This window comes from Phodopus roborovskii, unplaced genomic scaffold (genome assembly GCF_943737965.1).
Source record: "Phodopus roborovskii unplaced genomic scaffold, PHOROB, whole genome shotgun sequence".
Taxonomy (NCBI): Eukaryota; Metazoa; Chordata; class Mammalia; order Rodentia; family Cricetidae; genus Phodopus; species Phodopus roborovskii.
In genome coordinates, this window is record NW_026126636.1 from 11,991,752 (window position 1) to 12,005,431 (window position 13,680).

Consider the following 13,680-nt stretch of genomic DNA (forward strand, 5'->3'; position numbering starts at 1 on the left):
TCTGGAGCCCAGGAGAAAATTTCTTTTTCTTTAGTCAGCGGGTAGAGTGGAGCTGCTAAAGATCCATAGCTTGCAAAACCCAGCTGTCTCCAGAAATTCTCTTACTTGCCTGGCCATGGTTGGGGCCGGTATCTGAACTACAGTTCTCTTCCAAGCCTCTGTCAGCCATCTTTTCCCAATCCTTTACCCTGAGGTAATGTCTATCTTTGAATCTTAGATGCATTTCTTGTATGCAGCAGAAGGATGGATTCTGTCTTCATATCCATTCTGTTAGCCTGTGTTTTTATAGGTGAGTTAAGACCATTAATGTTGAGGATGAGTAAGGACCATTGATTGTTGATGCTTGTTTGTTTTAGATTTGTTGTTGGCAGTGGTATTGTGAATATATTTGTCCTGCTTTACCCTTCTGGTGTAGTGGGATTATCTGTTACCTACATTTTTGTGGGTTGAAGTTTTCCTTCCAATACTTTCTGTAGGGCTGGATTTGCAGATACATATTGGAAAAATCTGGTTTTGTCATTAAATATCTTGTTTTCTCCATCTATAGTGATTGAGAGTTTTGCTGGGTATAGTAGCCTGGGCTAGCATCCGTGGTCTCTTAGTACTAGTCGAACATCTATCTATCCAGGACCTTCTGGCCTTGAGGGTTTCCATGGAGAAGTCAGGTGTAATTTTGATAGGTCTGCCTTTATATGTTACCTGTCCTTTTTCCTTCGCTGCTCTTGATATTCTTTCTTTATTTGTATGCTAGATGTTTTGGTTATTATATGTCGAGGGGTCTTTTTTCTTTGGTCCAGCCTATTTGGTGTTCGGAATGCTTCTTGTACTTTCATGGGCATGTCCTTCTTCAGATTGGGAAAGTTTTCCTCGATGATTTTGTTGAATATGTTTTCAGCACCTTTGAGCTGGGCTTCCTCACCTTCCTCTATGTCTATTATTCTTAGGTTTGGCCTTTTCATGGTATCCCACATTTCCTGGATGTTTTGTGTTAAGGATTTGTTGGATTTAAGATTTTCTTTGGTCAATGAATCTATTTCCTCTAGTTTATCTTTTGCACCTGAGATTCTCTCTTCCATCTCTTGAATTCTGTTGGTTATGCTTGCGTCTGTAGTTCCTGATCTTTTGCCCAGTTTTTCTATTTCCAGCATTCCTTTGGTTTGTATTGCCTTCATTTTCTCTTTCAGTTTTCAAGTCTTGAAATGTTTTTTCTTGGCTTTGTGTACTTTCTTTACTTTCCCTAAGAAATTTGTTTATTTCTTCCACTTTTTTTGTTTTTTTTCTTCCATTTTTAAAGGGATTTTCTCATATATTCTTTGAGTGCCTCTATCATTTTTATGATGACAATTTTTAAGTCTTTCCCTTCTGTTTCATCTGCTCTGTTGTGTTCAGGTCTAGTTGGTGTAGATTCCCTAGATTCTGGTGGTGTCATTGCTGTCTTCCCATAGCTTCTTCCAATGGGTGTTGGTGGGGTCTCTCCCTCTCTCTAAGGTACTTCCCCGGTGGGCTTATGTGGGTCAGAGGTCTGTAGCTCTGGGTGATCTAAACTCTCTAGGAGGTCTCTACACAGGCAGAGGCCCGAGGATGGGGGTCAGCAATCAGGCTCCAGCAGAAGACTGGTGATAGGGGTCAAAGATCCTGAAGGCTGGGACTCAGGATGTTCCTTGTGCCTATAGGCAGATCTTGCCTCTGCCTGGCAGTCTCCAGCTGAGGCCTCTTTAGCAGAGGCCCTGCTATGGGGGTCAAGGAACCTGTGGGCTGGAACTCAGAGTGGTCCCGCAGAGATAGGCAGCTCTCTGGGAGGGGCCCAGCGCTCCAGTAGAGGACTGGCAGTGGGGGTCGGAGACCAGGCAGATGGAAATTATGGGTGGTCCTGCGTGGATAGGCAGGTCTCCTGTGTTCAGAGCCGCTCCCAGAAGTTCCCCGAAGGTGTCTGGATTGTTGGCTGCACCCTCTGTCCCAGTGCTCAACCAGAGCGGTGGGACAGTGGGCAGGGTAGGGCACAGGGTAGGGGAGGGCAGGCTCATGGTGGGGGTTGGTGAGGGTGTATCACAGCTCCAACAGCGTTCTTGATGGGGACAGGACACAGGAGCAGGGGATCTGGGGCCCGCCCAGGGAGTTCCCTGGGGGGGGGGGAGTGTGTAGGGGAGAGGCCGCCCGAATTGGTCTCGGACTCACCTCTAGCCAAGGCCTGGTGATAGAGCTTCTCTTTTTCATTTCTCTGTCTCTTTCTTTTCTGTTTCTTTCTCTTCTCTCTCTCGTTCTGGGTCTTCCTTCTGTAATACACTTTCTTTGCCTCTTTCACTAAATCACTCAGCTTCCTGTAACCCTTCCAGTCTCTGGAGTTTCTTTCTAATATACAGGGGCCGATTGCCCTATGAAGGTCAGACCATCGAAGCTCTCTGGGCTTCCAAGGTAGGGTCAAAAGGAGTCCTCTCTTTACCTTAGCCAAATTGGTGGGCCATCTTGCGGCATCTCGGAAACCCTCCACGAGAGACTGGCGATAGATTTTCAAGCTCTCCCTACGTTTAGTGGTGTTGAAATCCCAACTGGGCAGAGTCAAGGGGAATCCCAAGTCAATAGTATTCTCTCCCGCTCCTCGGTTGTGAAGAGCGTCTGCAGCAGCTGTTGACAATCATCCCAATTAGGCTGCTGAGAGAACAAGAGGGACTCCACCAACCCCGTAAGGCATTGGGGATCGAAGGTGATCCCCAATTATAAAGATCTGAGGAGAAGGGCCAGTACTGGAGGCTGGTATCTGGCCACCCGACACTTGGGGGCCACTCTGGTGTGGCTCCTCTCCTGCCGCCACTGGAGCCTGAGCTTGGGGGAGGAGGGGAGAGGCGGAAGGTTCCCCTGTGGCACCCTGGTCTCTACGTCATCCATCCTAGTGAAGGATCAGAACTGTATCAAGAATGACTTTGAGAGAAACTGAGGAAAGATAGCGGTAGCCGCTGGCTGGTCACCTCACAGGGAGGGAGCCTAGAGTTTGCCTGCCAACCTGCCCACGGCCACTTGGCTGCGGCTAGGCCCTGGTGGCCCCCGGTACACTCCTGGGGGGGGGGGAGGCAGGGGATGTGCGCGCTCCTGGTCTCACTCAGTCTCCTGGCCCCAAAGATGTCCCCACGCAAGTGTTCTTAAGTGTTCGTGGTCAGGATGAGAGCCATCTCCAGCCTGAAAAACAGTTGCCTTAACAGCTCAGATAATCTCAGAATTAAAAGGGTTCCCTCTGGTGGCCATCCACGCCAAATGTCAACCACTCAGGCACAAAAAGTCAGGACAGCTGCAAACTGAAACCGAAAGCGCACAGTTGGTCCGGAAAACAGATACTCAGAACAGAGATGTTGGTAAACACACACACACACACACACACACACACACACACACACACACACACACACACACACACACACCAGGGGTGATCCCCTTACCTTCAAGTTGGTTCTTGGGTGTGAGGGGTGGTCTTGGATTCCTGGCCAATGCACCAAATGAAAGACCCGCAGAACGTGGACCCTCACGCTCAGACTCAGGAAAGGTGACACCCCAAATCACTCACGAGAAGCGTTCTTGATGCAACAGCATGAGGTCTTTTTTATTCCAAGGGCACTGGGGTCCACAGTCATACAGCATGTGGGGGTAGAGGGCTGAGGACCCTGAGTACAGAATTGAGACAGCTTTTATTGGGTTTACAACAAAGCCCATGCATCGTAAACCAATCATCTCATAGCATCAAGAGCCCTTGTGGTGCGTGCCAATCAATTTTTTTTTTTCCTGAGGAGAGTTATTTTTATTATTATTTTTTTATATATAATTTTTTTATTTAATTTTATATAACAAAGTCCAATTAAATGAAAACAAACATTTATACACAATATTTGGGAATTTGGGCGTCGTTCTTTCCAAACTACTTCCTGCTGGTAAGGGGGGCTGTCTTGGGGGATTCGAAGAAGATTCATATATCCTGGCTGTAGTCTGTAGGGCTGTTTTCTCCAGCTGTTTTGAATGTAGGATCAGCTTGTACTCTGTTTCAGGTGGTCTGGCGTGATCAAACCACATTTGTCTGGAAGGAATCCACATCTTTTCATTTTCTGTGGAAACAAAAATAGAAATCCTTTTCCCCAGTAACTTGTCCTTGAACTTAAATTTTGGAGTCAAAGCATTTTTTTTTTTAATTTATTATTTTACATGTCGATCACAGTTCCCTCTCCCTCCCTCCCTCCCCTCCAGCCCTCCCTCCCTCCTTCCCTCTCTTTTACCCTCTCTGCCCTCTCACATGCACTCTAAACACCCTCCCCTCCCAACCCCCCACCACAATACCATGTGTAGGGGAATGCCATCCAGTTGGGGTCATGTAGATCTGACAGGTCCTGTGAAGTAGGGACTAGGGCTTCTCTCCTATCTCTAGAATAAGGCAGTTATCCCTCCATGGGGGATATGTTTGCAAAGTCCTTTTGTGCACCAGGGATACATCCTGGCTCCACTGTCTGAGGTCTCTTAGACTGCTCAGACCTTCTGGCTGAGACCCATATTCAGGGGCGTCCGAGTCAGTCCCCTGTTGGCTTCCCAGCTATCAGTCTAGTGGCGTGCCAATCAATTTAAACCATCCAAAACCGCGCTTTATAGACCAGTTTTCTTTTTCTTTTTTCTTTTTTTAATTTTATTTAATTTTATATAACATTCCAATTAAATGAAAACAAACATTTATACACAATATTTGGGAATTTGGGCGTCGTTCACCAATCAGTTTTCTATAGCCCTGGAGGTCTGCATTTGTGCGGGCTCCTAGGTGGGGTGATGTCCCATCTACTTTGACCAGCTAAGAAAACGCAACGCCCAGACTCTTCTTTAAGCAGTTTATTCAGGAACTTTGTATAATTTTCTGACCCTGGGGTAGCCCAGCCCACAGCTTAAAAGCCCTTGGGCAGTCAACCCCAGAATGCCATGCGGTGAAAAACAAAAACAGACAGGTCCACATACATGGAAGCAAGCCAGATTCTCAGCCTTAGCCAAATATGGAATTGTTTAATACAGAGAGCACTCGCCATCGGGAAGGTGGAAGGCAGAAGCCAGCACCATCTTTAAGGCGTGGCACTTTGCAGCTCTCTACAGGGTGACAAATGGCAGTTAGGTTAGGTCATTGGGGCAGGGGTTTCACAAGCCTTTTACAAAGTCAGGTAAGTCGCAAGGAGTGTGACCTTTCACCTGTTTACTGGCTGAGTACAGGGTCTGGAATTTAAGGTATTCAGTCTTTTTAAACTTCCAGCTTCCTGGGGTCATTGGAGAGTTAGGCTGTATTTTTCCATCCTTACAATACTTGCTCATCATACTGGTGGCACTTGGCTATGGGCATTGGGTGGGGCCTCTCCAGCGTCTCTAACGTCTGACTCGTAGTGTGTGATTGCAGGCAGGGGCTTCTGGGGTGTCTTCTCTGACCTGCACCACATAGCTGCTAGCTGGGGCTTCTCCAGTGTCTGTCACACTTGGCCGGAGCCACATGGCCTGGGCCGGGGCATCTCAAGTGTCCTCTACCCGCTGCAGTATCCTATAACCACCCAGGCCTAGCATCACTGGGCAGGCCTATGTGTGTCCCCTACTGCTGGACACATCAGTGCCAGGTAGGCTGGTGGGTATCTTCCATTTGCCCTGGTCTAGCAGCTTTGGGTGAACATGCGGGTGTCATCTACTGCCCTGGCCTAGCAGCACTCCACCCACTAGACCCCGGTGGCATCAGGTAGGCCTGTGGGTGTCCTCCACTTGCCCTAAGCCGGCGGCTACTTGCCTGGTCCCAGCAGTGCTGGCTAGGCCCATGGATGTCTTCCACCCACTGGGCGGGCAGTGGGTGTCTGCCTGAAGGGACCAGACCCTCACCTAGCTCCGTGCTTTAGCAGCATGACAGGCTGCAGAGAAGACCCAGCAAGACAAAGGCCTCTGACTCAGGAAAATGTGCTGAGCTTCCTAACCTCGCCAAACTGGAGGTCAGATTCCCTCCACATGGCAAGGAATGGATCAGAAGTTAGCTGGCAGGCCCTGGATGTGCCTTATGGTGCTTTATGGTAAAAATGGCTGACAGTGACCTGGAGAGCATAGCAACTGCTCTGGGAGGGCCTATAGGCCATAACGACAAATTGGCCAATCAACACAGGACAGGCTGCCCTAGCCCGGAAGCACATCAATCTGCGAATCCCTAGATACTTCCCTTGTTTCTTCTCGGCCTGGCAGCCCCTTGGGTATTACCCACTCCACCTGCTGTGATTAACTCAGGCCCTTTGTCTGTTCAAATAGTTAACTCAGTAAGCAATAAAAGACTCTTTTTTTTTTCCCCCAGACATCTTAGGGAGGCTGCAGTGGTCGTCACCACTCTGAGCTTCATCATGCCGCCTAAGGATGACAAGAAAGACTCCAGGAAGTCAGCCAAGAAAGACAAAGCCCTAGTAAACAAGTCTGGTGGCAAGGCTAAAAAGAAGTGGTCCAAAGGCAAGGTTCTGGACAAGCTCAATGATCTAGTTCTGTTTGACAAAGCTACATACCTAAAACTCTGCAAGGAAGTACCCAATTATAAGCTTATTACTCTGGCTGTGGTCTCAGAGACTGAAGATTCGAGGTTCCTTGGCCAGAGCAGCTCTTCCGGAGCTGCTTGGTAAAGGACTTATCACGCTGGTTTCAAAACACAGAACCCAAGTAATTTACACAAGAAACAAAGGGTGGAGACACCCCAGATGCTGGTGAAGATGCATAAACAGGTTCAATCAGCTGTACATTTGGAAAAATAAAACTTTATTAAACAACAACAACAACAAAAGACTGGTTTTGCACTGCAATGGTCCTGTGACCTGCCCAGGCCTAGCAGCACCAGGTGGGCCTGTGGTGTTTTGGAAACAGGGTTTCTCTGTAGCTTTGGAGTCTGTCCTGGAACTCACTCTGTAGACCAGGCTGGCCTCAAACTCACAGCAATCCACCTGCCTCTGCCTCCCAAGTGCTGTGATTAAAGGTGTGGGAAACTACTGCTAGATACAAATCTCTTAAAAGCTTGAAATCTCTCAACTTTGGGCTCCCATAAAAGTCAAAATTAAGTTAATACTTTCTTACTTCTAGAGGAAAGAACCAGGGCAAAAAGCAAAACCAAACTCCCAACTTTGTAAAATAAAGAGATGTTTAAGTCTCATCCCAACCCTTGCTGTGATTTGCCTTTCTTCTTTGACCCCATCCCCAACAGAGCCCAGTATCCCAGCCTCCACCACCACCCTGCCTTTTTTTAAAAAATGAAACCATGTATATGGATTTTGCAATGAAGGAGCATATTCTTTTTCAAAAGATTTATAAACTCATTTAATGTGCACTGGTGCTTTGCATATATATATGCTGTGTGAAGGTGTCAGATCTCCTGACACTGGAGTTACAGTTATGAGCTGCAATGTGGGTGCTTGGAACTGATCCATCTCAGTTCTCTGGAAAAGCAGCCAGTGCTCTTAACCTCTGTGCCATTTTTTCCAGCCCCCTGAAAATATCTCATTTTTTACATTCAATCCCAGTTCCCTGTCCCTCCTATCTCTCTTGCTCCTCCATCTTTCCCCCATAACACCTCCCTTCTGCTCCCCAGAGAGGGTAAAGCCTCCCCTAGCATGCCAACTAAGTCTGTCCCATCACCTCGGTGAGGTAGGACACATAGTACCATTTATTTTGTACAGCGCTCTGCCTGCATGTATCCATGCTGGCCAGAAGAGGGCACCAGATCCCATAAAAATGGTTGTGAATTACCATGTCGTTGGGAATTGAATTTAGGATCTGCGGAAGAGTAGCCAGTAATCTCAACCTCTGAGCCATTTCTTCATCCCCAGAAAACATTTTCTATAACACCATAGAAGAAAATTTCCCAAACCCAAGGAAGGAGATGTCCATACAGGTACAAGAAGCATAGGAAATAGATTGGATCAGAAAAGTTCCTCTTGACATGTAATAATCAAAACACCATCTGTACAGAATAAGTGAGAACATTAAAAGGTGCAAAGAAGCCAGACATGGTGGCTCACAACTTTAATCCCAGCACTCGTGAGGCAGAGACCAGTGGATCTCTGGGAGTTTAAGGCCAGCTTGGTGTACAAAGTGAGTTCCAGGATAGCCAGGGCTACACAAAGAAATTCTTGTCTCAAAAAAAAACAAACAAACAAACAAAAAAAAAAAAACAAAAAACAAAACAAAAAAAAAAAAAACCAAACCAACCAAAAAACCCCCAATAAAAACAGAAGCTGCAAGAAAAAACAAACAAACCAAGAAACATAAAGGCAGACCTACTAGAATTACACCTCACTTTTTTTTGGGGTCTTGTGTTGCCTGTGGAGCCTATCCTAGAACTCACTCTGTAGACCAGGCTGGCCTTGAACTCAGAAATCTGCCTGCCAATGTCTCCCGAGTGCTGGGATTAAAGGCGTGTGCTACCAATGCCCAGCTCCACCTGACTTCAATGGAGAAGGTCCTGAGTAGATGTTCTGTAAATTCCAAGAGACCATGAATGCCAGCCTAGACTACCATATAGAACAAAACTTTCAATCCCCTTAAATGGATAAAGTAAGATATTCCACGGTAAAGTCAAGATTACACACTATCTAAAAATCCATCCCTAGAGAAGTGCTAGAAGGAAAATTAGAACGTAAGGAAGTTTTAACTACCATCAGCAAAACAGTAATCCCAGACCAGAAAAAAAAAAGGGAAGCAGAACTTGCACACATGAACATACACACACCACCACCATCAACAAAATACCAGGGAATCAATAGTCAATGGTCTGATATCTCTCAATATCAGTGGTCTCAATTCCCCAATAAAAAGACAGACTAACAGAATAGATAGGAAAACTGGATCCATCTTTCTGCTACATACAAGAAACACACTTAACACCAATGATACAATGCCTGAGTGTAAAGGGTTGGAAAAAAAACATTCCAAACAAATGGACCTACAAAATAAGATGGTGTCAGTTTAATGTCTAACAAAATAATTAGAAGAGATAGGAGGGCAATACACACTCATAGTAAGGGAAAAAAATCCACCAAGAGGACATTGCAATTTACTTATTCTTTTAGTTTTTGAAGACAGGGTTTCTCTGTAGCTTTGGAGCCTATCCTGGGACTTGCTCTATAGATCAGGCTGGCCTTGAATGCAGAGATCCTCCTGCCTCTGCCTCCCATTGCTGGGTTTAAAGGTGTGCACCACCACCAGGCAACATTTCAGTACTTAACGTCTATGCACCAAACATAAGTTTGTAAAATAGCGACTAAACCTTAAATCACATATTGACCCACACACACATTTAGTGGGAGACTTCAGTACTCCACTGTCACCAATAGATGGGTCATCCAGGCAAAAAGACAACAGAAAAATGCTATAGCCAGCAGCAGTTACAAACCAAATAGACCTAACAGATATTTTAAGAACATTTCACCCAAACACAAATATACTTTCTGCTCAGCATCTCATGAAACTTTCTGAAAAACTGACCACATACTTTGACACAAAGCCAGATCAACATATAAAAGTTAAATAAATCCCTGCATCCTATCAGACCACAATAAAGCTGGACATCAACAGAAAAGTCAGAAAGCTCACAAACTCATGGAAACTGAATAACTCTACTGAATGAAAAAAATGGGTAAATAAGAAATTAAAGGCATTTTTGGACTTGAATGAAAATGAATACACAATATACCCAAACTTTTTTAAAAAAAGATTTATTTATTATTTAGAAAGTGTCTGCATATCTGTAGGCCAGGAAGAGGGCACTGGATATCATTACAGAGGGTTGTGAGCCATCATGTGCTTGCTGAACATAGCCAAATTTAAGGGACACAGTGAAGGTGGTTTTAAGAGGCAAGTACATAGCACTAAGTGCCCCTCCCCCCCAGGAAAGATTTCATATTAGCAATTTAACACAGCTGAAAGTTCTAGAAAAAAAGCAGTAATCACAGCCTAGAGGAGTAGACACAAGAGAAAAATCAAATTCAGGGCTAAAATACAAGAATAAAATAAAACAGAACGAAAGAGTGGGTTTTTAAAACAAGATAGACAGATCCCTACCCAAAACTTTGAAAAGGCAGAGAGAAAACATCCAAATTAACATCAGAAATGAAAAAGGGAGACATAACAGACACCAAGGAAATCCAAACAAATGGATTAAAGTTAATACACATGCTTTAAGAATGTACACTCTATCATCTTGGACATTCACCCTCTGTCCCTGCCCTCCCCTACCCAAATAAAAACAAAATTCAAACGAAAAAAACTGAAGAAAATACCATGAGTTTTCTTTTTAAATGGAAGGAATGAAAAATATCATGGAAGCTTCAACATTACCCAACAAGTCACACCATACACTCCTTGGCTGTTACATCTCTACTTGAAAGTGTTCATTGCGAAGAATCATTGGTTTGGTTCCAGACCCTTAGTCTCCACTACACTTTGATGCTGGGGCCTCCACCAAGACTCTTCCTGGACTTCCTGCTGCCACTCTGTGGATCAGATCTCTTCATATGCTCCAGCAGACCGTAGATGGGGTGGTTGTTGGAGCAGGCCAAGTCACAGCCATGGGTCTGGGCAGCTGTAGGGCTTGTCCAGTGCAGCTATGTCACTCATGATTTTGGGGATGGCTCACTCACACTTCTACTAACAGGGGTGGATCTGTTGTGCTGCTCTGGTGAGCCCCAGGGCCTGCTATCCCAGGTGCTGTGATTGGCCCTCTCAATCTCTGAGAAAATGCCCTTCACCTTGTGTCAACTTGACATGAAACTGTCCAGCACAGAGGATATAAAAGCTGGAGAAATGGCAGGGCCAGGTGATCTCTGTGAATTTGAGGACTACCCGGTCTGCAAAGCAAGTTCCAGGACAGCCAGAGATGATATAAAGAGAAACCCCCATCTTGAACACCCCCCACCCCCGAAAAAGAGGAGCTGGAAGGATTCTGGATGGAGAAGAATGTTAAGGCCAGGCTCTTGAAGTAAAGCTTTACTCACCAGGAATGTATTGGGCAAGTTGGGAGAGCCTGCTGAAATCCAGAGTGAGTGGCCACTAAGGCCCCCACGTAGATGGTGAGGGTGAGGTGGGGTAACTTGGTGTTGCCTGCCCCAGGGTGCCCTCACTCCCTTGTTAGACACAGAGGGTCCCAGGGAAGCAGACAGGACCTGGTACTTATACATTCTGAGTATGGTTCCTTCCCACTGCTAGGCTCCAGGTTTCCAAAAGCCTCAAGAGCCAGCAAGGAATTCATATCCCATGGTACCAAACTCCTAATGCAACCAAGCCTCCAAGTGCATCCAGTCCCAACAAGGAAACTATGTCCTCTTATGCATCTAGGCCCACCAATGGAGCCAAGTCTTGGAGTGATCCAGGTCCCCACAGCGACCAGGTCTCTTAAGCACCAGGAAACATTAAAATGGAAGCAGTCTTCAGGCATCTTCAGGTTCTCAAGGCAGCCTTGCTGACCATGGTTCCCCAGGAGCTCTGGTTCCCCCAGACTCTCCAGGGCTGCAGGAGCAAGAGAAAGAACCCCATATCAGTCAGCATCTTGTGAATCATCTGTACACCCAGCTCCAGTCCAAGATGCAGACTGGTGAATTCAGCAAAGCTTCAACAGCAGCTCAGAGGCTGCCAAGAAATCTACTGGAAAAGTAAAGGAGGCTAAATCAGCTACACCATTCGATCCTCAGATGATGGTCAAGACGACTCCACAGCCATCTGGGCCCAGCTTTTTGATTGAACATATCTGATACCTGGATACCTCTCTAAAATCAAGCATCCAAAGTTTTTACCTTTATTTTCCTAAAAAATTTTTTCATATTATGTATACCAATCCCAGTTCCAACTCCTCTCCTCCTACTGCCCCCAACTCCATCCACTCCAAGTGTATAAGGCCTGCCTTGGGGATTTGACAAAGCTGGCATCCCAAGTTGAGGAGGGACCAAGCGCCCCTTCTTTGCATCAGGCTGAACAAGGTAACCCACAAGGCATGGGTTCCAGAAAGCCAGTTCATATGCCTGCGATATGTACTGTGGGCACTTCCAGGGCCCCACATAACTAGGCCCTCAGAATGTGTGCCACAGTATGGTCTCATGCAGCCAGCCAGACTGTTTATGCACTTCTTACTGCTCAGTTTAATTTTAAGAATTCTTGGACATGATGGTCCTGACACACACACACACACCCCTCTACCACCAAAAGAACCCAGAAAAATTAGGAAAACTAGAAATTAACTATCGCTGGTCATTTATATCCCTTAATATCAGTGGATTCAACTCAGATTATTTATGTAATTATATATATATATTATTATTTAAAAAAAAACCCACACAGGCTAACAGAATGGATAAAAAACAGGACCCATCCTTCTGCTGCTGCATACAAGAAACACACCTCACCTGTAAAGACAGGTATCACCTCAGAGTTGGGAAAAGATTTTCCAATAAATACACTTAACAGATACCTATAGAACAGTTCCCGCAAACACAAAAGAACATACCTTCAGCAGAGGCAATGATAGATAAGTGGCCTCAGGTCTGGTCAGACCCAACTGCAGCTCCAGGATATCTGCTTTTCAGGTCGTTCTTTTGGGGACTTTACAGATTGTATTTTGCCCGTTTGCTCCTGAACCATATCCGGAAGGATAATGGAAAAAAAAAAAAAAAAAAAGGTCAGAGTAAGACCCTTATGCCCCAGCCTAGACTACAAGATCTAGAAGGTGAATCGGAAGGCTGACCCTACCCCACAAGCCCCTCCTCACAAATAGTACTAGGAATCCTGATGCCAAGAAGGAGAGATGAAGACAGGATGAGTTATGTGCTGACATACCTGGGAATAAGAAAACTTCAGTAGAAAAGTCCAGGGTTTCCCTAGGAGACCTGTTAGCTTTGCTCATGAGATCATGGAGCTGTTGCATAGATCCAGGGCGTACCTGAATTGAATAGAATAGTTCCAGCCCTGGGTGCAAATATATCACAATTCCACAACATTCCTTAGCTGCCCAAAGCGGTGTAGCAGCACCGGGAATTGGGGACTCTGGCTAACTATGTAGGGGCTGGGGAAGGGGAGCTGATGGAAGAGGGGCTATTCTGTGTCAGGAAGGGAGGATCGAGAGTCAGACATTACCTGCTACTTTGGCACCCAAATCCTTTGTGGCACACATGAAGCATTCCCCGTGCTGGCATTTCAGAGCAGCTGGGGAAATTTGCAACCATGGAGAGTCTGAGAGAACCAGAACGTCTGAGGAACCACGGACAGCAGGGCTCTTTTGAGGACCTGAGGATCTGAACACCTGCGTCCGTTTTACTGTTTCCTAGTGATTGGAGACATGGCCACTGTGGGGGACCTGGATCATGCCCAGACTTAACTCCATTGGTGGTCCTGGGTGCATGAGAGGACTCAGGTTCCTTGTAGGACCTGGATACACTTGGAGGCTTGATTGCACTGGTGCTTCTGGGAGTACTAGGGGGTCTGGGTTCCTCGAAGGCTCTTGAGGCTTTTGGAAACCTGGAGCCTAGCAGTGGGAAGGAACCATACTCAGAATTTACAATTGTCTGCCAGGTCCTCTCTGCTTCCCCTGGTACCCTCTGTGTCTAACAAGGGAGTGAGGGCACCCTGGGGCAGGCAACACCAAGTTACCCCACCTCATCCTTACCATCTACGTGGGGGCCTTAGTGGCCA

The 13,680-nt window shown here is 46.1% G+C and overlaps 1 pseudogene; it reads left to right on the forward strand.

Annotated features, from left to right (window-relative positions):
- Window positions 1-6,368: 6,368 nt before the first annotated feature.
- LOC127238878 (40S ribosomal protein S25-like) lies at window positions 6,369-6,773 on the forward strand (annotated as a pseudogene).
- Window positions 6,774-13,680: the final 6,907 nt, after the last annotated feature.